The sequence below is a fragment of the Notamacropus eugenii genome, chromosome 1 (assembly GCF_028372415.1).
Source record: "Notamacropus eugenii isolate mMacEug1 chromosome 1, mMacEug1.pri_v2, whole genome shotgun sequence".
Taxonomy (NCBI): domain Eukaryota; kingdom Metazoa; phylum Chordata; class Mammalia; order Diprotodontia; family Macropodidae; genus Notamacropus; species Notamacropus eugenii.
In genome coordinates, this window is record NC_092872.1 from 190,534,130 (window position 1) to 190,560,034 (window position 25,905).

Sequence of the window (25,905 nt, forward strand, 5' to 3'; positions counted from 1 at the left end):
TCAGAACTAGTAGTATGGTGATTTAAATGTTTGTGGGATATCTTTTGTTTTTATATCACATTCGTTATAGCCCCACCCTTCCTTTTAGCCAAGAAAAACAATTAAACAAAACCATCTGATTCAGTAACTGTCTCAGAGCAGATAAGCAGTATCCCTTGCTAGTAAAAGCCCTCAGCCTGTCTGCCATGATGGGGAAAGGTATGGTCCATTTTCTGTCCTCTAATACCTTTGTTGGTCTTTCAGTAGCTCAGAAGTAAATGTTCATCTTTTCATCTGTAATTATGTAGCCATTCTGTATATTATCGTGCATCTCTTCTTCTTGTTCCTCATCAGTTCATACAAACTTCCCCATGTTTTCCTAAGTTGCTGGTCACCATTTTTTTAACTGCACAATATTTCATTACATTCACATTTGTAAAAACCCCACCCTTCCTTTCAGCCAAGAAAAACAGTTAAACAAAATCATCTGATTTAGGAACTGTATCAGACCAGATGGGCAATATTTTTAGTCATTCTCTAATTGACAGTCACTCACCTTTTTTTCTACCTCTCTATTGCTAAAAGAATGTTGCTTGGGATATTTTAATATATATTGAACCTGTCTCTGGTGTATTTTGGGGGTATAAACTCAGTAGTGGGATCTCTGGGTCAAAGGATATGAGCAGTTTAATTATTTTCCTTGTATATTATTAATGGCTAACACTTGTTATTATTGGGTATCTAGGTGCTAAGTCTGGAGTCAGGAAGATTGATCTTCCTGAGTTCAAAACTTACCTCACACACTTACTAACTGTGTGATCCGGGGCAAGTCACTTAACACTGTTTGCCTCAGTTTCCTCATCTGTAAAATGAGCTGGAGAAGGAAATAGCAAATCACTCCAGAAACTTTACCAAGAAAACCCCAAATAAAGAGTCAAACATGACCAAAATAACTGAACAACATCCTAAATTTTATCACACATGCCAGTGACTATAAACAAGAAGTGAAAATTTATGTATCATCAAGGTCACTGAGAAAATTCATTAAAAATAAAGGTCATGAAAGAAACAATAATGATTATCAATATTAAATAATATCAAGTCTTCTTGAAATCTGTTATCCTACTCCCAACGTTCTTCTTGAGTTCCAGGTGTCCCGTGTAGTAGTTTAGTCCCTGGAAACATCTCTTGAACATTCTAGAACAAGCCTGTTTTCGAGGCAGCTCAGAAGGGAGCTTCTCCTAAGGAAGTAGATCTACTTCTCTAGTTCCAAGTCACTTGCAGAGATTCCTAGGTAATTCTGCTACAATCTGCGAGAAACAAGACTCAATGTAATTTAGTACAACTTCCTAAATTTGCTTTTCCAGTAACTAGTTCATGTGATGAAAACGAACTTAAATTTTATGGATCTAATCCTATTAACAACAGAGCTATATAAAGAACTACTAATTAGGAACCCATAATTCACCTGATACTTCAGAGACCACTTGCTCTATTTGTGCTACGTGCAATGCCATCAAGAGGCTAAAAGAAGAATCTTCCAAAATTCACAAAAATCTGACATAAAATGAGCCCTTCTGTCTCTTAATATCATCAGACAGGAACTTCAAAATAGTAAAAGGGACATAATTTAAAATTATTTACAATTATGAATGTAATTTTATATGTAAAACCCTTAACCAAATGTTGAGAACTTCTTACTAGAATATACTCCAAGCCTATATATTCCAGTAAGGATATCTGGAAGCCACTCATATGTACATCCTAGTTTTTAGATCTCTAACAGTCTAATCTTTTTGCTTTCTCAAAGTTTACTACTGCATTAAATTTTTTTAAATGTTTACATCTTTGTCTTTCCCCCATTTTTGAGGATGTGTGCACATGCAGACATATGCATATGAATATAACTATAGATATGTATGTATATGAAATTCTCATATCATCTTGAAAGAATGAGATACTTTAAGGTCCTAATCTTACATATGAATATATAACTGTAAGCAAAAGGATGGCAAGCCTAAGAACTCATTTAGTCACATAGGATAACCACAAATACAGATTAAAAATAAGAGCTTTCATACCTGAGTACCATTATAGTAACTCAAATGCTTTAATATTAATCTATTAATAGATTTAATATTGTAATGACAAAAATTTCTACTGTTCACCTACCTTGTTTATAGAAACTTGCTACGGAAGGACAAAGGAGAGACATAGTTATGACACTATCAAGACTATTTCCTTCAAGTGTACAAACTGACCTGACATAAATTATAACAGGGTAGAAACTCCTTTAGCTCTGTTTGGTTCCAGGTAAGAGTCATAGTGAATATTCAATCACGCCCAGAGTTTCACATTATTCACAGGGTATCATAGCCAGACAGAATTAACCTGTTCAGAATGGAAATAGCACAATGGGAAGCTGAGTCAAGAGAATACTATCTTTGCCTATGCAAGGTCATTCCCCTCAATTTTTCCAAGGGACAGACACCTGTAGCAGTTCTTGGACCACACTCCCTTTGGCCAGCACATGGAACTCCCTCTGAATGGTAGAGTATTGGGTTCATGACAATTCAAACAATCACACCTGAAAGCAAAACTTAAAACAATTTTAAATTACAGTCTGAGAGACTTTACCTCAAATAGCAAAATTTCACTAATTACAGCTTAGGTCTAAGTTACCATTATTTTTCTCATGTTTTAATAATAGCTACCAATTAATAAGTATAAGTACATTTTATCTATCCTTTACAAATTACGAAAAAATAAACTAAGAATAACCACATTCTGAAGTTTCATACGTACAGGGAATATATGATAGTTGACTCAAGACCCCAGAAAAATTCTGGCTACTGTAAGCCTCAAATCTGTATTGCCTATTAACCCCTAAGACAAAATTAAAATCTTTGAATGTAAAGTCTATTGGGACTAAATTGGCTCAAAGATGTAAGTAAATTCAATAATACTATTTTTAACAGATACAATTTCATAATTTTCATAAGTGATAGTCAAATAATTATTCATCCATTTTAGGACAAAACATATCCATTAAATAATTAACAGTTTCCAAACATTTTTGACTGTATTCTTTTAATAGCTCAATTCATAATTTAACAATATCTAGATTAAAAAAGAAGTTACTTTTCTAACAACATTTCTGATACAATGGTTTCCCAAATTTTACACTATAAGAAAAAAATTTAGGAACACAATAACATGTACAATATCATGTATTTAAAATATGAAACAAAACTTATTACCTGTCAGATGACATCAATTAGTTAAATCTCTTTCCAAATTTTCTTACATAGAGAATCATTCATTTTTATCATTTTGGCATTCTATACTGATTGTATTCAAGACCAGTAGAGAGTATTAACAAGTATTCTATAGTACTTGTTAGCAAGTATATAGTGCTTACTTTGTTCCAGGTACTAGGCACTTTGAAATTATTATGCTGTTTGATCTTTAAAACAACCCTGGGAAATGAGTGTTATTTTTATCCCCTTTACAAATTAGGAAACTGACATATACAGAGATGAAGTAACTTGATTTGAACTCAGGTTTTCCTGATCCCATCATATTATCTTAATGCCAAATAGCAAATGTATTTTGCATTAAATTCTGATTTATAGTAATTATCCTAATAGAACATATCTCACTGTGAATGAGACCACATTATGATTCACTTTCAGGACAATTTTGATCAAATCATGTCTGAATTTATAATCAGTAATGGTAACATTCATTATTTCAAATTTCCTAAGGGCCATTAATTTCCAGCACCTCAAATTTCAGGGACCACTATTTTCAGTTAGCTAAAAATATATGTGCAATTGGTAGTTCAGTGGATAGAGGGTTGTACTTGTTATCATGGAGACCTGAAACTGAAACCTGCTTTAGATAGTATTTGTTAGCTGTGTAGCACTGAGCAAATCATATAATCTCTAGGTCTCAGTTTCCTCACATATAAAATAGGGATAATAGTACTTATCTCACAAGAATTTTGTAACGATAAGATCTAATGAGAATTTATGTAAACTGCTATTTGTTAGTTCACTATTATGATCCTGGTTATCTTCTTAGTATGTGGGGGAGGTATAAAAATTTTTTTATACAGTTCACTATAGGACCAGACCCTAACCCTTCCTACTGGTAGGCAGGTTGGTACTTAAGCAATATTGACTTTAAGCGTAGAGTCTCTGAAGACATATGTTGCTGACATAAAAATATGAACTTTAAGTCATCAGATGACTCACCAGTCTTATCTTATATTCTTAACTTCTCTGATAACAGGGGAGTAAAAATGCAACATCTGTCTTATCAGATGATTGTAGTAAAATATGTTTATAGGAAAGTACAAAGGGTAAAAGGGGTGTGTGTGTGTGTGTGTGTGTGTGTGTGTGTGTGTGTGTGTGTGTGTGTGTGTGTGTGTGTGTATGTCTCTCTGCGTGTCTGTATGATATCTCTAACTTCCAAAAGATCTGACGTTATCATTTTGGGGGCTGCCCCCACATTTGTTACACCCTTCATGAATTATGCTGGTCAGTGGGGTTAGAAAATGAAAAATCAGCCCCTTCACAGGACTGGCCTAGACTGCCCCTCAGACAACAAGTATACAGGCTAATCTCAACCCATACTTAAAACATTTTCAGGCTATTTTTCTTTAGGCATTCTATATTGCAGCCAAACTGGCTTACTTCTTGTTTCCCATACATCAGAAATAATATTTGAAAATTACATTGCAAACTTTAAAACACTATCTAAATTCTATTATTAATGTTAATATTGTATACTGAATATTTTCCAAACTTTACGTACTCTGGTGTCTAGCAAAATATTTACTATCTGCTATGTGCAGCATAAATGTTTGCTGAGAAGTTCTTCCACATTAAATTTTTTAAATAGATCTGTGAATGTCTTTTTTATATATCACCATAATTTCCCCCAGTTTCTTCCACATTGATTTTTTTAAAAGTAAAGCTGCCCACCAGTGGAGTGGATTGCTTTGTGAATGACTGACATTCATATGACGCTCTAAAGTTCACAAAATGCAATCCTGCATTTGTGCCTTAACAACTCTGAAAGGCAGGCACTACCTGTGGTATCTATATTTTACAGGTGAAAAAAATTGGGCCTCAGAAATCGTGACTTGTCTACAGTCTCATGGTTAATAAGTATCAGAGGTTTTTTTCAGAGAATTTGAACCTAGTGATTCTAGTCTCCCCAGTTCAACATTCTATCAGTGATGAAACAATGCTCCTCAAGAGAGATTCAAAAGGAGGGTCTTTGACTTTCACTGAATCCAAATTTCACAGAACAAATCTCCTTAATAAAAGGATTTATTTTGTAAAACTTGTACTCAGTCAGAAGGCTGCACTCAAGGACCTAGAAGGCCACATGGGGCCTCATGGCTACAGATTCTGCACTCCTGGCCTAGAACTTCCCTCTCCTGGATACAATCCTTAGTATTAAAGAGAATGCCCTTTCTCCTGACTTCTTTTACTGAAGAGATCTGAAACACTCAAGTTTTTTCTCTTAAATAAAAGCGAGGAGAATAGCTTTAATTCCACGCTGATCAGAGGATTTGAGAGCCAAAGGCACCTTTAGAGGTCATCAAATCAGGAAGCTTTAGCCCAGAGGGAAGGAAAATGCCTTGCAAGAGATCATAACAGATAGTAAGAAACAAAGCCGGGATGTAAAAGTCAGTTCTCTCTCTTCAAATCTACAGGCGATTCCATTTTATGACACCTGCTCTCACTTTACCCAATATAATAGCCCACACAGGAATCCATTTCATTTCTCAGAGTCTCAATCTCCTCATCTGAAAAATGGGAAGGTTAATTTTTATACTACTCAAAGAGCTGAAGAGAAAATGAGAAAATAGATACAAAGATTTTGTAAATCCCAAACACTATCAAAATAGAAAAGGTGGAAAAGTATTTCAACTAAACGAAGGTTCTCAGTGAGCAGGAAGAGCCCTGGAATTTGATTCCAACATCATGCTTCTAACGTTGCTTTCTGGAAGCTTGACTCTCTGGTTTTGGGATATGAACAATCAAGTGTCTTTAACAATTTAAGACCTCCACCCCAACTGTGCTCTGGACAAAGATACATTTACAGGAAGAAAGCAAAAACTCCTTTTTTTTTTTTTTTTACACAAAGATCCATATGTTTGCCCCATGTGACCTGCAAGAACATATTTCTGTTTTCATAATCACAGGTGAGAAAGATTGCATGGTCTCAAGGCGCACCTGAATGATTACAGTTTAGTGAGTCTCCACTGGATTTTTACTAGAAATTATAGGCCTTGGAGGAAAAGCATCTCTAAATTTACTTTCTCAATGAGTTCTGTCTCACATTTGCCCATTTCTTTAAAGCAACATTTAACCTTGTCATACACCCTCAAACCTCATGTGATTACCATGGCATTTATTATAGGGTTATTCATGGCTGTGGCATCTCCAAAGAGGTTAAAATTTGGAAACATTCCCAAGAACCTTTACACCCTTCATCTAAGATTTCACAAAGTACTCTTTGGAGACACCTGCTGATAAAGGAGTAAGTTTTCAAAGGCCCCAGAAAACCAAGCTTGCTCTGTTTTATTTGCAATCTGTGCAACCAATAGCTCTTGTCAAAACACATGGTTGTGCTTGGGCCAGGCTTCCTTCCTGCATAAAACAAAGTTGGATTATGGCCAATTAAGTGGTCAGTGAAGTAGACACATCAGAGTCCAGCTGTGAAGGGATTCCTAAAGAGTAGTCACTGTCAAAGAGGTGGCACTTCAGCTTTGTGCTAAGGAAATGAATCCTTATATCTAGCTGTAATAAACTAAAGGCACATCTAGACCCTCCATAAGCAACGGGAACATAGAATCTTTTAAAAGGATGTGTCATAGTTCCAGTATAGACAGCTTGTCCCAAACGAGATGGACAACTGATAAGGTTGATCTAGAGAGCTTTGCTCCACAACAGGAACTTGCTATGAGTCCTCACCTGAAAAATGGTGAGAGTAATAGCATTCACCTTTAAGAATTATTGTGAGGATCAATGAGGTAATATTTATAAAAACACTTAGAACAGTGCCTGGTATATAGTAGGTGCTACGTAAATGTTTATTTCCTTCTCCTTCCCTTTCCTAAGGAAGGAGAAGGGCAGCTTAGGTAGTTATCTCAGTTTAATTTGCAATCTATCCTATTGGCTTCATATTTCCTGGGAGAACGCTAACTTCTAGATCTTCAAAGATGTTGGCATTGGAACTTTGGTCCTTCAAAGTTCAGCTGGAGTTTCATTAACCTAGTGAATTCTCACATTGGCCCTTTATCAGCTTCATTAATGGAAGAAAGAAAGATGGGGCCTAATTCCAATTACAGCCCAGTACAAGAGGGCACAAGGAGCCTAATCCCATTTCTTGTGTGCATAGGTGAAGGGCTAAACTTCAGCAAGACTTTCCACATGGCAGAGATGAAAGGTCAATGCAGACACAATTTGTGGCCACTAATTCCACTCAGTTTGGATCCAATTATGAAAATCACTAAGGATTCAAAGAATAACTTTTAATCTCTTCGCTTCTCTACTCCCCTCACATACTTCTTTTTAATTTTAAAATTTTTAACTTTTTAATTTTTTTAACTTTAACTTAAAAATTTTACTAAAAAACACACAGACTTTTTCCACCTCAGTATTATGCTGCATTTTCCAGTTTGTTGAATGATTTAAAACTCAAGGATGCCTCTGCTCAGAATTATACAAGAGCCTGAAGCACCTTAGCTTTTGGCAAGCGTGTAGGAGACTCAACAGAACACTTTTAAAGTCAACACTTTTAAAGTCATTAGGTCCTTTCTGTACTTTCTTATGAAGCATTATTGCACAGATATAAGCAGTCAGAAATAAAGTGATGGAAATCTGCATTTCAAGTCTTTTCTGGATGTTCCCATTGGCTAATACTTTAAGATTTGGCTTCATGCTTCCATATGACATTGACTATAACTACTCTTGAAAATAGATATTGACCCCTAGCATGCTGGGGTTTTTTTTATTCCATTTCTAATTCTTTTGGCGTGCTTCTCCCCCATCCCTAAACGCTGGTGCTAACTGAACGTTGCAATACTGAAATGTTTAGAAACCTGGGTAAATTCACATTTGGGTATATAGGATGTGCTATGTACCTTCTTCTGAGCACAGATTTGATTAGAAAGGAAAATTTGCCTTTGATATCTCTTGGCAATGAAGTCAATGAAAATGAAAATGTGAGAATCTTTATTGATCCCTTAAAAGATGCTTACCATTCTAATACATGGATCAGGAGCTCATGGTACTAGCGCACAGGAAAAAGCCATAAATCAAGCAACAATCCTTTACTAAGTGCCTATTATGTGTAACGAAAATAAAAAAAATAAAAATATAAAAATAAAAACTTTCTTTCCTTGTCCTCAAGGAGCTTATATTTTTTCAAGTTAAAGAACATGGAAATATAGTAACTTCAGGGAGAAGCACTATCATCACTGCAGTGGCAGGAAAGGCCTCATGTAGAAGACAGTACTTGAACCAAGCTTTGACTGAAACTAAGATCAGAATTCTGAGAACCAGAAATGCATCCAGTCATGGTAGAAAGCCTATGCAAAGGCAGGAAGAAAAGGAGCTAGTGTCCTGTATTAAAAAGCACTTTTGGGGAATCAAGATGGAATAAGCTATCCAACATTCAGAGAAAAAACTGTGGAATCTGAATGCAGATTGAAGCATCCTAGTTTTTCTTTTTTTTCTTTTTTCATTTTTCCTCTCTTTTGTTCTGATTCTTCTTTCACAACATTATTAACGTGGAAATATGTTTAATATGATTGTATATGTATAACTTATATCAGATTGCTTGCCATCTTGGGGATGGGAGAGGGGGAGAAAATTTAGAACTCAAAATCTTATAAAAGGGAACATTGAAAAATATCTTTACATGTAATTGAAAAAATATTATTAAGAAAAAAAAGAAACACTTTTAGGCCTACTAATAGAAACTCTGGGATATGGAAATTTTAGCCACTTTATTTGTATAATTCCAGATCACTTTCCAGAATAGTTGTAGTGATTTGCAGTTTCACCAACAATGTACACAACCTCTCCAATATTGATTATTCCCATTTTTAGTCATCTTTGCCAATTTGCTGGATGTTTGTTGGAACTTAACGTGGTTTAGATTTGTATTTCTCTGTAAAGAAAGGATAATTGAATGAAAGGATGCTCCAGCTCTGTCCTAACAAAGAGAGAGGAGAAATCACATCTCTCTCCCTTCAAGTACATTTCTGAAAATAGATTTATCAGTGCTTTAATCAGTTTTGTTACCTTACAGCAGCTGGAAGCAACCAAAGCCTGGTTCCTTTTCAATCATTGCTTGTACTTTTTTTTGGCCCTGTATTATTCCTTGCAACACATCATCTTATGGACCTTTAAAAAATACAGACTCTGAACACTATTTTTCTGCTGAAGATTACATGGCAACATTAGGGTCCCATAAAAACTTCATGCCAATGGTAACTGAGGTTGACCCACAAGTTTCTTTAATATATTAATTGTAAATGTTTATTTAAATATATATCTTGTACAGGAGGCCCTGATATTCTGGTGAATAGGTTTAAGAGAGTCCCAAGGGGAATCCAAAGATAAAAAAAAATTAAAATTTTAAAAGGAGGTAGGCATATGATCCTCCTATGAGGGTTGGCCAGCTGACCTGTGGCTCTTCTGTATTCACGGTCTCCTGGGGAGTAAGGGAGAAGTGAATGGATCATAAGAGTCTGTGCTACTAAGGTGACACATAGGTTTTCCTAACCTGGAAAGGATTTTCAGTAATACATTAGTTCCTAGCAAGAACCAAGACAGAATTATGAAATTGAAATTTTCTTCCTTTGCCTTTACTACCTACCTCCTGCTTTTTCTCTTCTCTCTTATTCCAAATAAATCTCTAATGAGGAGAGGATGTATTTTTGTACTGGTGGAGCCTTCTATCACCATACAGCTATTCCATACAGCTATCCAAGTTACTGACAATGTTACTCTGCTCAGTAAATTCCAGGCTCTGGGCTGCCTTCAGGCTCAAATATAAACTTTTTTCTGTTGGTCTTGAAAGTCATTCACAGCCTGGTCCCAACATACCTTTCCAACCTTATTATACTTTACTCTCCTTCATGTCAGCTGTACCTCATATGTCATCTTCTACATGCTGTTTCTATGTCCCTCTTGCCTGGAATGCACTCCTTCCTTTCCTTTGCTCTTAGAAATCCTTATTTCCTTTAAGATTTAGCTCAGATGTCACCTTCCACATGAAAACTTCTTATACTTTCTACTCCTAGCTCCCTGTTTTTTCTCAAAATCAACTGTTTTGTATATACCTGCATGTTGTTTTCTCCAAAATAAATTGTAAGTTCTTTGAGAGCAAGGACTATAAATTTTGGTTTTTGTAACTTAGAACCAGGGTTCTTAACTTGGGGTTTGTAAACATTTTTTGTGTTTTGATAACTATATTTCAATATAATTTGTTTCTTTTCTAACATATTTTATACATTTTAAAAAATTGTGTCCATGACACAAAAAGTTTAAGAACCTCTGGACTTGAACATAATTGCATAATAAATGATTGTTAATTGAGAAAAAAATAGATATATAGATAGAGATATAAATAGAGAGAGGTAGATAAAGCTAGATATTTATAATATATAATAAAATATATATTATCTATATGTATGAAAATGTTGAAGACTTCATGTATTTGTATGTTGTCTTTGTGCAGAGGCCATGCTAGTCTTCTCTAGATTCCTAATTTTAGTTTATATGCTGCTAAAGTGAGTACTACTATGCATTTTTGTTACAAGGGTGTTTTTCCCCCAGTGGAGATAGATTTGGAAACTAGAAGGGAGTCGATAATAGAGTAATTGAAGCATTTTTTAAAACTATGTGGAAGAGAACAAAAGCAGGATAATGCTTATGCTTCCTGCGTCATGTTGATATGAGAAGTGTTAGCAGCTCACATCTGTATAGCATCTTATAATTGGTAGCTATAACATCTGCAAAATGACTGCATGGGGAAGATCTCCTGCAGTTATTATGAGGCAAAGATTCAGTGAGGAAACAGTGAACAGGTACACATTGTATCATATACAGAGTACTGCCTTCAATCTTTCCCTTTCTTTCAGTTTCCCTGGAGACCTTGTGATACTTCTGAGTCCCACACTGTGGATGTATCTTTCTAGGTGAGAACAGTTTATAACAGTACTCCGGACCCCTTCCACTGCAGTCACAAGGAACAGATTCATGTGCAATTCTATTTTATGGCTTGTAGGAATTTTTTTTTTTTTGCTAAATTTGGCATTTAATAAAATCCAACTGAGTATTCTGCTCCAGGGCCTAAGTGACTTCCTAGAAATGTTTTCTGTTTCATAAACTAGGGCTATATTGAAGAACTTTAAAGAGTTAGTATGACTCTAGGCAGCTTAACCTAGACTCTGGGTCAATAAGATATCATTATCTCCAACCAGGATATTGCAGGATATGACATGAATGTTCCTAACACTGAGTTCAATGTGATCTAAGTGGCTAGATTGAGTAGGAAAAACAAGAACACCTTTCTAGGAATTTCAACACAAACATATGGCAAATGTATAAATTGCCCAATAAATACTTAGTTGACACCTATTAGAAAATGCCTATTCCTTCAAGGTTTAGGACAAAGGTGGCAATGCAAGTATTGTCTTCACTGGACAGACTAAGAAAACTGGGATTTAGAGAATTTAAGAAATTAAATGACATCAGGCAATTCAGGACCTGAACCCAGATCTCCTGATTTTAAGCCTAGCACACCAGGGGTTCTTAACCATTTTGGGGTTATCGCCATAATTTGAAAACCTTCCCTCCGTTGACTATCTCCATTTTACCCTCTACATAGATTGTACTTAATTGTTTTCATATTGTTTTCTCAATTAAACTCCCTGAGAGCAAGGGCTGTCCTTTGCCTTTCTGTCCCCAGTACTTAGTTCAATGCCTGGCAGGTTATAGGTGCTTAATGAATGTTTACTAACTGACCCACTGACTGACATGGACTCTCTTGGCAGTCTGGTGAAGCCTATGGACTCTTGAAAATATTTTTGCATGTATGAAGTAAATAGGATTACAAAATAAATCAATTACATTGAAAAACATTTATTAAAATATGTAGTTCATGAATCTCTGGTCTATGCCATCCTAAACTTCTGCCCTTCACAACTTTAAGACTTTTGCCAGAAGTGAATAAAAACTCTTAGGCTCTATAGCATAGTTAGAATTGACTGACTCTTGCCCTGACTCTGTCATCAAGTAGTTCTGTGACTTTGGACAGACAAATCACAGCCCCTCTGGGTCTGTTTCCTCTTATGTAAAATGAGAAAATTACATTAGATAGCCTTCCAACTTGAAGACTTTAATGATAGCAATGATTGTCCTATAGAGATTATTGTGACATTCCTCAGGTACAGATAAAAATTTCTTTGGAAAATGAGATTGGATTCTAAAACAAAAATTCCTTTTACCTCTGTGACCTCTCCTTCTAAAGAGCTGATTTCTCCCCAGCACCTCCATTTTAAGGACGATGTCCAATTAATCAATAAATATGAAATGCCAACTATGTGCCAGAAACTGTGCTGTGTTGTCCACCCATATCTTCATTCCTTTACTCATGACTCTCTGAACTTTCTCTATCATGTCCCCACCCCCAATATCAAGTACTTACACCTTCCTCCCTCACCTTTCCTCCTTTTAGCTTTCTTTTATGCATTGTCTTTCCCCATCAGAAAGTGAGCTCCTGGAGGCCAGGAACTGCCCCACTTTTAATATTTGTATTCCCAGGGCTTGGCACATAGTAAGTACTTAGTAAATTCTTGTTCCTTGCTTGCTTACAAGAGCTAGATGCTTTAAAAAATGGGGGAGATAATCAGTACACTGTTCAGTCTATGCTGGTAGTGTAACAATGACCCTGCAGCAATTAAGCTGATCAAGTTCCTTGTAAGTCCATAGAGCCTGGCTAGGTTATACACTGAAACAGAATCCTCTATATCTAGCAGCAGAATATGGCTGTTAGACTCAGCAGGGTCATCTAGAGGCCCCTACTATGGATGAAATTCTCTTTTCTCTATGTGATATTTATCTACAGAGGTGAAGGTTTTTATCTTGTAGTATAACAGAAAGGCATAGGAGTGAGGTAATGGGAAGGTGGAAGGATCAGAATGAGAAGTCTCTATTAAAAGGTTGTCTTTGAAATGAATTTTGATGGAAACTATTGAGTCTAAGGGCAGCTAAGTAGTACAGTGGATAGAGCTCTGGGCCTGGAATAAAATTTAAAAAAAACCAAACTTGAATTCAAATCTGGCTTCAGACACTTACTAGCTGTGTGACCCTGAACTTAACCCTATCTATCTCAGTCTGTCTCAGAACTGGAGAAGGAAATAGCAAACCATTCTAGCATCTTTGCCAAGAAATCTCTAAATGAGGTGATAGAATTAGACATGACAGAAATGATGAAACAACAAAAGAAATTCTAAAAAGTGGAAATGAAGATGTCAGCTGGGTGGGGGACACTTTGTACAGAGCATGGGAATGGGAGCTGGGAAAATTACACTCCTTCTTTTGGCCTCAATTTCCACATTTATAAAATGACGGTGGTAGGGGAAGGGGAATTAGGATTCTGCAGCTAAGTCACTTTCTCACACTGATGGCCATAGCTTCATTTTAGAAGAGTGACACTAATATATAAGCCACACGTTTATCTTTAATTTATATGTTAGAGGAACAGTCTGGCATAGTTTGGTTAGCTTTAATTATGCTTTGTTATAAGGGGCAAGGGGGTGGAAGGATATTACAGTTGTCCCAAAGGTTTAACAAGAATGAAAAACATATCTTTTTTTTAACTCATGGTCAGATTAATTGCAGCAGTAGTGGATAGAATGCTTAACAGTCAAAATCTGGATTCAGATTCTGCTTTCAAAATCACTAGCTACATATTCCAGGGCAAGTTACTTAACTTCTCTGGGTCTGTTTCCCCATCTGTTAGCAATAACACCTTTCACCTCTAAATCTGTGATTTAGCTTTGTCATAATAATTCAATCAGCTCTCATTTATTTAGCATTCTACAATTCCCAAAGTATTTTCCCCCCTAACAACTGGTTAAGGCATTGCAAACTATTTTATCCATTTTAGAGAAAGAAAGCTGGGGTCCCAGAGGTGCAACGACTGATTTGTTTAAGGGCCTGCTGCTAAGAGAAGGATCAGAACTCAAATTCAACTCTTAAGGCTCTCATTTGCCATTTTTTCTCCATTACCTTATAGACTCTCTCATTTTGTGCTTTTTCCAATTTAAAAAGGATGCTTCCTCTTCCTCACAGTGCATTTATGCTTATCAAACCTTAAGGATTACAGTGAAAGAAATTTAAAAATATACTCTAAGGCATCGCTCATCTTTAAAAAAGCTTTCTTCTGTTGGATATTAGCTTTCAGGGCCACAACCCTTTAAAAAAATATTTTGGAAAGTAATTGCATAACAATCTCCTTTTTGTCCTTTTGCCAAATTTTGTAATTCTCCCTCACTGAAGTGTACCATTGCTATTTGAACAGGTAATTTCTACCTTTGAACCTGTTGCAATCAGGTACAAAGATTACTGAGGTGCCTCGTTGGCCACTCTTAGGGCAATGTGAGTGGGCTCCAGGTACAGTTGTGTCAAAGACAGCTAGTCTTGACTGTATTGTTTAGAACTGTACAGCAAGCTTTCTGGGGGTATATTTCCTGAACTCAGCAAGGAAGTATTCCTTCAAGGTAAGTTGCAATAAAATCTCCCTCCTAGTTTATCTATGTGTGTCTATATCCTTTTCTCTATTTGTTTTCCTCAGGGTTAGAAAGCCTCAGGGTTAGTGTCTGTTTGCCGAGACTGAAGTCTAGAAGTCAGGATATCTAAGTTCTAGTCCTGACTCTGCCACTAACTATTTTGGATTTTTTTTTTTTTGAGGAGGGGGAACGAGTCACTTTTCCTCTGGGGAAGGGTACTCTGTAAAAGAAGTTAACCTGTATTTCTACTGAATCCCATTTTTGTAGCACAACCCAGGAGGTATTAGCTTTATTTTACAGATGAAGGAGCTGAAGGGTTGTGAGGTTAAGTGACATTTCTAGGCAACAAATTCGTATCTAGAGTTAGTCCATCACCCTATACTACTATACTTTACTATACTACACTATACCATATACTCTACTCTAGTCTATATTATACTACACTATATACTGTACTATACTATACCATATGCCAGACTAGACTAAAGTAGACTATACACTATACTAAACTAGACTATACTGTACTATACCGTACTGCTATACCATGCTGGTTCTCAAATGTTTTCTAATTCTAATATTCTAAAGTGTGCTGACATTTTATGTATGAGTCTAAGAATTACCTTTTGGGGTAAGAGTGAGGGGAGATGGTGATAGGAGGATGAAAAGATACAGGATGGGTATAATTCTCAGAAGTGTTAGAATTTCCCAGTCTATTCTGAAATCCATGTATCCCAACGCTCACAAACATCATTCCGTGAGAAATTTCTGGATTTATAGTCAGGGAACCTGCGTTTGAATCTTGTCTCTGCCACTTACCACCTTTGTGACCTCGGACAAGACGCTTAAACAAAACTCTCCAAAGCTTTCGTTTTCCCCCTGTAAAAGGAAGATGGACTCAGAGACACCAGAGACACTTTTCAATTCAATTCCTGATATCTGGCTGGAAAAAGTGGAAGCCTTCATGAAGGAGTCCGACATTGTGGTCCTCTGACATGGTTTTCTTCTGAATTTGATCAATACTAAACGTAGAAAAAAATAATATTATGGTTCTAAATTTTTTTCTTATTAAGAAAATGTAGGCCTATAAATTAGAACACTTAATCCTTTAGTAGGAGCTAAATGCATGAAATTGCAGGATATTCCAGCACTAGGATTCTAGCATCACAAAATATCAGAACTGAAAGGAACCTTTAAGAATTTGATCCAACCTTATTTTTAGAGATGAGTAATGGAGGTGGAGGGGAATATTTGTTTAGGGTCACATAGCTTAAAAGGATATAGACGAGAACACTTTGGACTCTCAAGTTCCAGTTTAGTGTTTTTTTTCCTATCATGCCACAGTAAATTTTACCAATTGCCAAGAAAATACACCACTAAATAATCGGTATGTCAGTTTGGATTAACACATTGTTTCATAGTCCACTCTCTTGGCTTCTGCTCTATAGAAAGAGCTATTTGGGGTTGAGTAGATAGATGCCAAAGATGATGCCTAGATTGAGTTAAATTATTCCTTATGCTAGATCTTCCCCACTTTTTTCCAATCAGTTATTTCTGAGAGGGAAAGACTGGTTTAGATCACCTCATCATGTGGAGGACTTAGCAAAAGCCTTCTTGGTTAGATCTGCTTTGAGGATAGTATGGCACTGTCTAAAGCATAGGTCTTTAATTTTTTTGTGTGTCATGGATCCCTTGGGGAGTCTGGTGAAGAGTATAGATACCTTCTTAGAATCATGGAAGTTTTTAAATGAAAATTTAAAAAAATTATAAATTTCAGTTGCAAGTGAGTAAAAATAAAGACATTTTTTCCCATCTAAGTTTACAACCTCCACTCCTTAAATCTATCCATAGACCACTTGGAGGTCCATTAAGAACCCTGGACTAAAGAATGAACCCTAGCTAACTGGACAACTGGGTTAGAAAAAAAAGAGCTAAATATTCCATAATAAACTCTACCTGTTTTGAAAAAACTAAGATCTGTGGGAAAAAATGGTTTTGCATTCTTGAATATTTCTGAGGTAGGAGTAGGGCTAAAGAGGAGCTGTATTATATTAAAGAGCAAGTTAACACTTTTTCCCCAAGCAGTTTCCATTATTCTTCCCCAAGCTTTCCCATTCCCAGGTAAACCCAATTTGAAAAATGCAAATGAGATCACTTTAAGATGGCTAATCGTAACTGCTCTAGTAAGGGGCAGGGTGGAGATCAGGTGGGGACCCCTTAGAAACTAGCTTCTAGGTGGGTTTTTACCCATTCAGTCCTAACACAGGAATCTTTAAGCTGTCTCTACGGGCAGCTGTCAGTATCAGAGGAGCTTCTTCGACTCCAAAGGCAGGTGTAGCCCAGGATGCTGCATGCTGCCCTTTGTCCCTGGCTCCTAGTAGTATGGTCAAAGATCAGCTTTTTCTAGGCTCTTTCTCCTCTGTTCAAACACTGGTCATGCTAGGTGACTCTGACTGAAAACCTTAGGTGTGTTCAGCTTGGCGGGGTGAGGGATAGTGGCAGGGCGTTGTTTAAGGTGGTAACTCGGGCTGGCTCATTTGGGTTGGTAACACAGAAACAAATCAGTTGGAAATCTCTTAGGCAGGAGTTAAAGGCTTAGCTGGGGACGACTTCTTTCCTGTCAGAACACTTCCACTTTCAGTTATAAGAGAACAACCAGGAAGTGGAGAGCCCCGGGTGTGTAAGGGGGAGCCTGCTCATGCCTGATCTGTGTACACACGATCTCGGGATAAATGGAAAGTGACCACACCAGCTCTGGGGCTGAGACCCATCTGTCTGATCCCATGGAAGAGATATCCTGAAGCCGGCCAGGCCTGAGTGGAACCTAGGACAGTGGGAGGCAGGCTTAGGGGACACACAGGAGACTCAGGAAGGAATTCCCAAAGCCAGGCAGCCTGACGGATGCTGCTTCCACCCCAGGTAAGGGCAGCACCCCAAGGGGTCTATAACTGTACAAGAAGTGTTGGGAAAGTAAGGGAAAGGTCTGTGGGGCAACCCCAGTTGTTGTTTTTTCTTTCTCTCTCTTCCTCCCTAGCCAATTCCCGGCTATTTAGAGGTTTTTGTGAGACTCTGTTAAATAAGAATTATACCACATGGAACTTGGGTTGCCTGAAATAAGGATGTGGAGAGTGGAGGAAGGACGCCCAGAATCCAAGCAGTAAGATGATGCTATTTTCTGGGAACCAAGGCAGAGAGAGCTCTTTGTATAACCAACTTTGAAAGGTGTCTTCTATATTGGAGAGCAGCATGAAGGAACAGTGAGTCTTGGATCAATTTTCCCTCACTCCTGAGTGATTTGTGGAAATGCAGGATTAAAATTCAGGACTGGACTTCAGTGTCTTTGGGGTTCAGGAAATAGTATTATTGATCTTGGAGCAGTCTGTGTGATATCCGGAGGATCTAGAGATGGCAAAAGCCTCAGAGCATCTTTATGTATTAGCAATGAACTGAAGTTGAAAGGTAAGAATGGTGGAATGGTTTAATTTCTGCCCTCCCCCTTTTTTTTTTCTCTCTCCCACTCTCCTACATCCCATGGTGGGGGAGGGACCAAGCAAATTAAAAGATTGGATATATTACAACCAACTTGAGGGAGACTACAAAGCATGATACACTTACACTCTGGGGAAATTAAACTTGATTTCAAGGATCTTATTTGATTTAAAATTCTAAACATATAAGATTCACAACTCTTCAAAGCCTAACTCAAGTTCAACCACTAGGATAAAACTTTCCAATAAATCAACAAGTATTAAGAACCTACTATGTGCACGGGATATAAAGACAAAAATGAAACAATTCCTGCCCTTGAAAAGCTTATTCTCTATCAAGGAAGACAACATCTCCTTAATACAATAGTTATTTTCGGGGTAGTGAGTAGAAGAAGCAGCTTGAGGAGTGGAAATCAGGAAAGACTTCATGTAGCAAATCACATTTTAATTGGAAGCTGGAGAGTCAGGGGTAAAGGTGAATGAGTGCATTCCAGGCATGAAGGACTGCCATGGAGATGGGAGAGTGTCATGTGAGAAGACAGCAAGTCTGAGAGTTTGCCTGGCCTCTAGAGTGTAAGAAGGGAAATATGTGTGATAAGCCTGGGAAGTTTGGAGTAAAGTTGTCAAGAGTTTTAAATGCCTAACAGAGATTGCATTTAGTCTTAGAGGAAATAGGGCAATACAGGAATTTATTAAACAAGGAAGTGAAGCTATCAGACCTGTGCTCTAGGACTAATATTTTGGCAGCTGTGTGAAGGAAAGATTAGAAAAAGGAGAAGCTTGAAATAAGAAGACCAATTAGGAAGTGATTATTAGTAGGTCAAGTGACAAAGGCCTGAACTAGGTAGGGTGGGTGGTCATCTTGGGAACTGGAGAGAAGTTATATAGTCAAAAGGTCTTGGCAACAGAATAAGAGGGGTGATAGAATGAATGGATGAGTGAAAAGCTTTTAACAAGTACTTTCTGTGTGCTAGGTGCTGATGTCAAGCTCTGGGGACAAAAATTCAAGTCCATTTCCTCAAGGAGGTTTCATTTCAATAGGGGGTGGTGACCAGAGATGTGTCTTGCAGTCCAGGAAAATAACAGACCTAGTGAAAAGAACCACAGGACTCTCAATTGACACACAATGGTTGTATGTGGTTCAGGAGTATATTCAGGTAGCAAGAAGATGACTGGAATGGTGACTGATAGACATGTGAAACAGTGTGTTAAAAACTCAGGGGAATAGAGGAGAGAGTATCTAAGAAGGGAGAGGAGTCAATAGGGTTAAACTCTAGGAAGAGATCAAGGAAGATGAATATTGAGAAAAGTCCTTTAAGTTTGCCAATTAAGAAATCCTTGTTAATTTGGGAGAGAATGGTTTTAGTTAAGTGAGGCAGAGTCTCAGATGGCAAGGACCTGATGGAACAGAGAGGTATTGGGGTAACAGATGTAAATAGCTTTTTCTAGTAGTTTGTTTGCAAAAGGGAGAAAGGTAGGTTGATAACTTTAGTTGAGGGTGTCAAATGAGGTTTTATTTTAAGATTGGGGGAGGCAGGGGCGTGTTTGCAGGCTTCTTGGAAGGATCCAGTAGACAGGGAGAGATGAAAGATTCTTCAGTAGTTCCACCCTTTATTCAATGCATAGCTACTACACTAATGTTAATTTTTAAAAATACTTCAATGTATATTAACCTTATTTCCATAACTAGACTACGAGATTACTAAGGGCAGTGGCTACTGTGGCAGTACAGAGCATTGGTTTTCCTTTTGGTACTCAAATACATATTCAGTTGATTTGCTAAGAATAATATAAAACTTCATTGCAAAATTGATCAATGAATTGATCAATGATGAATTGATTATTGTGAATTGATCAATGTGGCTATTCCTTTCACCACTGCATTTTATAACCCCTCCAAACTTTAGAAATATGGTTTTCAAAAGTGTTCTATGGTCTATCAGTAAATTTCCATAACTATGCCCTCAGTTGTATGTAATGGAACCTTGAAGTTAGGGTTTGATGTAGTGTGCAATAAAGGGCTTTTTAGCTCAGTCTCAGGTATGGAGCTGACCCTGCTTCTTAAGTTTTCCTGGTAACTTCTGGTTCTGAGGTCAGTGTTATAAGTAAATGGTTGGATTCTTAATTCTCTTTTCATAATTTTCTTTCACTAATCTCATTTCTTTTCCCAGCTTTTTCTCTGCTAATCATTTCTTTCTTTAACTCTTACAGGAATTCTTGTTGGGCTTGTTTCCAATTTACATCTTTCTTATGAGATTTCACTTGTAATTGTTTTCATGTCATCAACTTCCAAGTTTGTGTCTTTGTCTTCCCTGCAACTGTAGTCATTTTTTATAGGGAAGCTCTTTTTTTTTTAATTACCTGCTCATTTTTCCAACACATTTCTTTACTTTGAACTTTATGTTTAAGCTGAGTTCTGTTCTCCTAGGGCTAGGGATATATTGTCCCAAACTTCAGGCTTTTTCCCTGCTGCTGTTTTCAGAACTAGTTCTGGGAGTCTTCAAGTTTTTGGTGCTTGCAAGGTAGTATGATCTAGAGAAAGGTGTTATCACTGCTCTCCTGGTCTTTCCTCTAGTTTTTATCAAGGAAGGGCCTCTGCTCTCCTGTAGCCACAAGCACTAGCACTCCTCTTAGCCCTGACTTTGGCTAGAACCCTTGGTTCCCTGTAGCCACAAGCATTCCTTTCCACCCTGAAACTATGTTCAGTTCCCTTGATCCCTTGTGACCAGACACAAGTGCTCCTTTCTTCCCAGGAACTACAGTCACTTCACCCCAATTGCCTCATCCTGGGTCATCTCCAGTCACCCTGATGAATATCTGGTCACTGGATTCAGATGGCTCTGGAGGAGAAGTGAGGCTGGTGACCTGTACAGCCCTCCCTTACTCAAAACAAAGTCAAGTGCAAGTCATGTCATCATTTCTCTGATGGCATGGTCTTCTTTGGCAACAAAGGACGAACACACATGGTACAAATTGTGTATGGGCAGCAGAGTAACCAAGTGGCACCAAGTCCTATACCCAGTTTCAGCAAAGGGTCCTCTTAATTTCTTTCTTACCAGTCGTCTAACCCCCCTCCTGTCTTTGAGTCAAGAGTTCCTGAAGATGCTGCTCCCACTTTCACAACCACCTCCAAGGCTCCCTGGTACTGCCACCCCATTTGCTACAGGCTAGACTCCAACCCAATGTCATAGACCTCTCCTGCCAATCTCTTAAGTTCTCTTAAGCTGGCAAAATGTCTCACCTTGATGTTTTGTTGGCTCTGCCACTCCAGTATTCAATTTGATGTGTTGTTTTAAAGTTATTTGGAGGGGAATATTAGGAGAATTTGCCTGGGTTGCTTCCTCGACTCTGCCATCTTGACTACATCCCCCAAATGGTTAGATTCTTATACCCTTCCTAGATGGCAAATTTTCTTAGCCATGCTGAGAAATTGGATAACTAGTAGGACACGGACACACACACACACACACACACACACACACACACACACACACACACACACACACACACCCCATCTAATTTTGTGGGGTTTAAACCTTTCCATTATAAGAATGCCCCAGTAGGAGTTGTGCCATTTTAATTAATTAGTATTTTATTTCATGGCCAATGAAGTATTTATTTTGCTTGACTATATGTATTTGTTACAAGGGTTTTTCCTCAATTTTTTGTTGAGGAAGAATAGGAAATAGAAAATAGACTTTTTGTTCATTGAAAAAATAGTAAATTTAAAAAGTATTTTATTTAAGATTAATGTTCCCCAAAGTAAGAAAATCCATAGAACTGGATGAGAACTTAAAAGTTATTCTAAAACACTTATCTTTGTGCCAAGTACTAAAGGAGATATGCTTTATATCTAGTAGGAACTTAAGTGATGATTCAGTCTAGCTCAGCCGCCTTGCTTTTTTGACAGATGTGTAAATCAGAAAACTGTAAACTTTCAAAGTAGAGTTTCAAGGTTCTTGCCCTTATTCTACTAGAATCCTACCAGGACAGGTTCTGAACTGAAACTCCTTTTAGAGTATCATAGATGAGAGATCCCCCCCACCCCTCTCCAGCACTGGGTAGAGTACCTGGCAGAAGCAGCTGGGGCAGGAAGCATGGCATTGCTCAGTTATTACCCTCTGCTGGAGAGAAGGGTAATAATTGCCATCTGTGACACTGTCACATGAGGGGATCTAGACATTGTCATGATCTAGCATGACATTCCATATTGGATCCAAGGAGTAGTAGGGGAGGCTCAGAATTCAGAAAAGAAAAGATACATGTATGAAAGTGCCATGAGTACTTGAATAACATTGCAATGGAGAAAAAGCTAGGCTAGCAAATGTCTCATTTGAGCTGATTCATCTTCAGAATATTAATCTGTTTCCCAATCTCCTCTAATTGAGGTATATAGATAGGAGCTAGACTTGAAAAGTTTGCCTTAATAATCAGAGACTGTGGCAAAGTTTGGGATTTGTACTTTGATTCTCATAATATCATTCGTCAGCCAAGAGACTTCCACAATACATTGCACGTTAATCTATTAACATTGGCATGGGTGCCAGACAGCAAGCCCTGTATTTGTTTCTCCTATCTGACATATTCTTATCAATTTAACTTTCGATAAGGCCTATGAATTCACTTGCTCAGCACCAGCAAAGGAGTAACCTTTGGTGTGTGTACTAAAACAAGATAATCTCAAGATTACACTACTCCTCTCTGATTTATTTGAGCTGCATGGTTTAATATTGTAAAACTCTGAAATATCAAACAGGGATTTTTTTGTTGTTGTTCCACCCTATGAGGATTTTGACAGATGTATCTCCAGGTCCTTGTTCATCACTGTTATACTTTGGACTGTTCTTCTAAATACCATTTCTAAGACCCAATATGGCTTGGATTTTAGAAGGATTCCACAACCTGATGCTCATAAGGCACCTCAAACCTCAGTGCCTTCTCTTTTAAAAATCTTTTAAAAACTTAACCATCAAGAAATAAGTGAAATAGAGGAATAAATCTTACCCAAATCCCTACCACTTCAACAACATTAAAAACAATCAGATTAAAAGATAACTTTTCTTTCCTCTCTGTCCTAAATTAGGCTCTTGCTTATCTACAATTTGTCTTGGTTTGTATCACGTAAGGAATTTGAGCATATTTTCAAGTTGTTATTAGCAATTCTTATTTCTTCCTTTTAAAAAATTGTCTATCAATAATATCCGTTGTTGCTCCATTAGGGAGTTGAATATGTACTGTTTTGAAGATAGCTATAAATTCCTTAGATTCTGGATGTCAGGTTTTTTTTTGTCCATTGAAAACTGTTTTCAGTAAGTATATCAATCTATTCTTTCTCCCCTCTCCCTTGAATCTTAATGGCACTACTTTGTATTAAATTCTGTTTTTAAAAATAAGTTTTTGTCTCCAATTCCTTCCATTTGGTTAAAAATAGTTTCTTCTGCATAGGTGAGGCCAATTATTTTTCATTTGTTGATTTTTAGAAAGCCACTATCAGTAAATCCTGAATAGTAACATCGTTCTAAATTAGATATATTTATTGCAGCCAGTCTTGCTTTTGGCTTTTCAAAGAAGATGTACTCCAGTCACGTAGCTCTTACTTTCTCATCCATGCTAGGCTCATTCTATTAATGCTTTTATTGGTATCCTTCAGGTACCAAGGATGGGTTTCAAGAAGGGGAAACTACCTAGAACATTTCCTTCTGCTTGATCTTATCTAAATATCACTTTTCTTTCAAGGTTCAGCTCAAAGCTTCCCTCCTCCATGAAACCTTCCCTGACTATGTAAATAACTCCTCCTTCTTGGAATTCCAGCTGTGTTTAGTCACCTAGAGCTAGTATGGAACATTATATTTGTAGTCAATCAAATTGGGTTGAATTTCATCTTTACTACGTCTGTGCTCTGAAGTCATTTTTCTCTCTAGCTACAAATTACTTCATCTGCAAAATAAAGAGGTTGCACTGGATGATTTCCCAACTTCCTTCTAGCTCTAAATCCTGTCATGGTATGATCCTAGTAATGATTCACATTTACATGGTGTTTTGAGGTAGGCAGTAGAAGTATTCCATTTTAGAAATAAAGAAACTGAAGTTCAGAGGGTAAGCAATTTATCCAAGGTTACACAGTAAGTAAGTATTGGAACTATGACATTTAAGTGGGGTCTTCTGACCCCAAACCATTATTTCTAATATAGTACAGTGCCTATTAGGTTAGCACTGAACTGTTCTCACATTTGTTTGTTTGCTAATTCTTACAAGTAGACTATAATCCTCTTAAGGGCAAGAATTATCTTATACTTTTATATTCCCTAAAATACCTAGCTTAGGGTTAAAAGTTAGGTGATAACGGATAAAGAACACAATCTTAGATTTAAGAAGATAATGAGGATGACCCGATCCTCTGATCTCTACCTTTCCCTTACCCTGTAACCAATAAAGTATATACAGCATGCTTTTACAGATATCAGCAGCTTACAGAACACAGAATATTGCCTCCTCTGTTCTCAGAACAACTCAGTAAGGTAGGCTGGGCAAGTGATAACAGTTTTATGAATGAAGAGACTGACTTGGGTAAAATAAGTACGGAGCTAAGATAGCACTAAAATTCTGTCTCTTTGTTTCCAGTCCAATGTTCTTCTTACCAAATGAAAATGTCTGTGAACTAAAGTTCAGATTATAAGTTATATTTAACTCAAAGTCACGGAACCCAGTAAAACTAATTTACACAATATTCTAAGCCTATAATGTGACTTCACTAGCACTGTATTATGGCCATTTGAGTCACCAGACCACAGGGCCTATTTTTAATCTTGTGTGTCATTGGTAACCAGGCTAGGACCTTTACAAGAATTCAGCAAATTCTTGATTTGTCTATATCAGTGATTCCCAATGTCTTCAAACATGAGAGACCTCTGTTTAACGCTAATTTCTTGGCCCTCCAAATGACATATTTTTTTTTAGTAGCTTATAAGAAAATAAGAAGCTTATAAGAAAATAGTATGAACTTTATAAAAAATTTGTATTTTAATTAAATATCCATGTACATTAGAAAAAGTTCATTTGAGATTCGAACCTACAGAAAGTTATGTTCATTATAAGCTATTTAATGAAATGAAATGGACTTCACAATGACTTTGTGGGGCCCCAACTTCCCCCAAACAGGTCTGTGGCCTACTGCTCTATGCTAATGAAGGGAAGTATGAAGTAGCAAAGCTCATCCAAAAATAGTGTATGATCTAAGGTTACTTTTGATTTCAGAACAAATTTTTACTTTTACCAATGCTCCTAAAATAACTCATTTTCCTAATCATAATTTTTATTAAAGTTCAAAACTAGTTTGTCTTTCCTGAGTACAAATAAACAAGTAGCAAAAGAAAAGGTACTAGATAATGTTATGCAAGGTCACAAATACAGTAGTCTAAAATATAAAAAAAAATTATGCCCAAGTTCCACAAAGCAGAAAATCACCATTGAGTTCATTCACAGATTGATCCTTGAACACAACCTGAATCTATTCTAGATTTCCTGTTAAAGTAAATATCATCTACACTTTTTCCTAACTTAGTGAAATACCAAAGGTGTCACCATCTCAATTTCCAGGGGACATAGAAACTC

General features: G+C 37.1%; 1 protein-coding gene and 1 non-coding gene across 6 annotated transcripts in view; one reads left to right on the plus strand and one right to left on the minus strand.

Moving 5' to 3' along the window:
• Positions 1–10,707: 10,707 nt before the first annotated feature.
• Positions 10,708–10,812, minus strand: LOC140521802 (U6 spliceosomal RNA). Its single transcript, XR_011973093.1, has one exon. It is a non-coding gene; the product is annotated as a U6 spliceosomal RNA (small nuclear RNA).
• A 3,899-nt stretch (positions 10,813–14,711) lies between these two features.
• Positions 14,712–25,905, plus strand: part of ACSL5 (acyl-CoA synthetase long chain family member 5) — a 53,608-nt gene continuing 42,414 nt past the window's right edge. For 3 of the 5 annotated variants that reach the window (XM_072622425.1, XM_072622460.1, XM_072622435.1), the window contains exon 1: positions 14,712–14,800. The gene's annotated coding sequence lies outside the window, so the exon portion shown is untranslated. Of the gene's footprint in view, positions 14,801–17,589; positions 17,726–18,244; positions 18,266–25,905 lie in introns of those variants that run through there. The other 2 variants (XM_072622444.1, XM_072622466.1) reach the window with 2 other exon arrangements.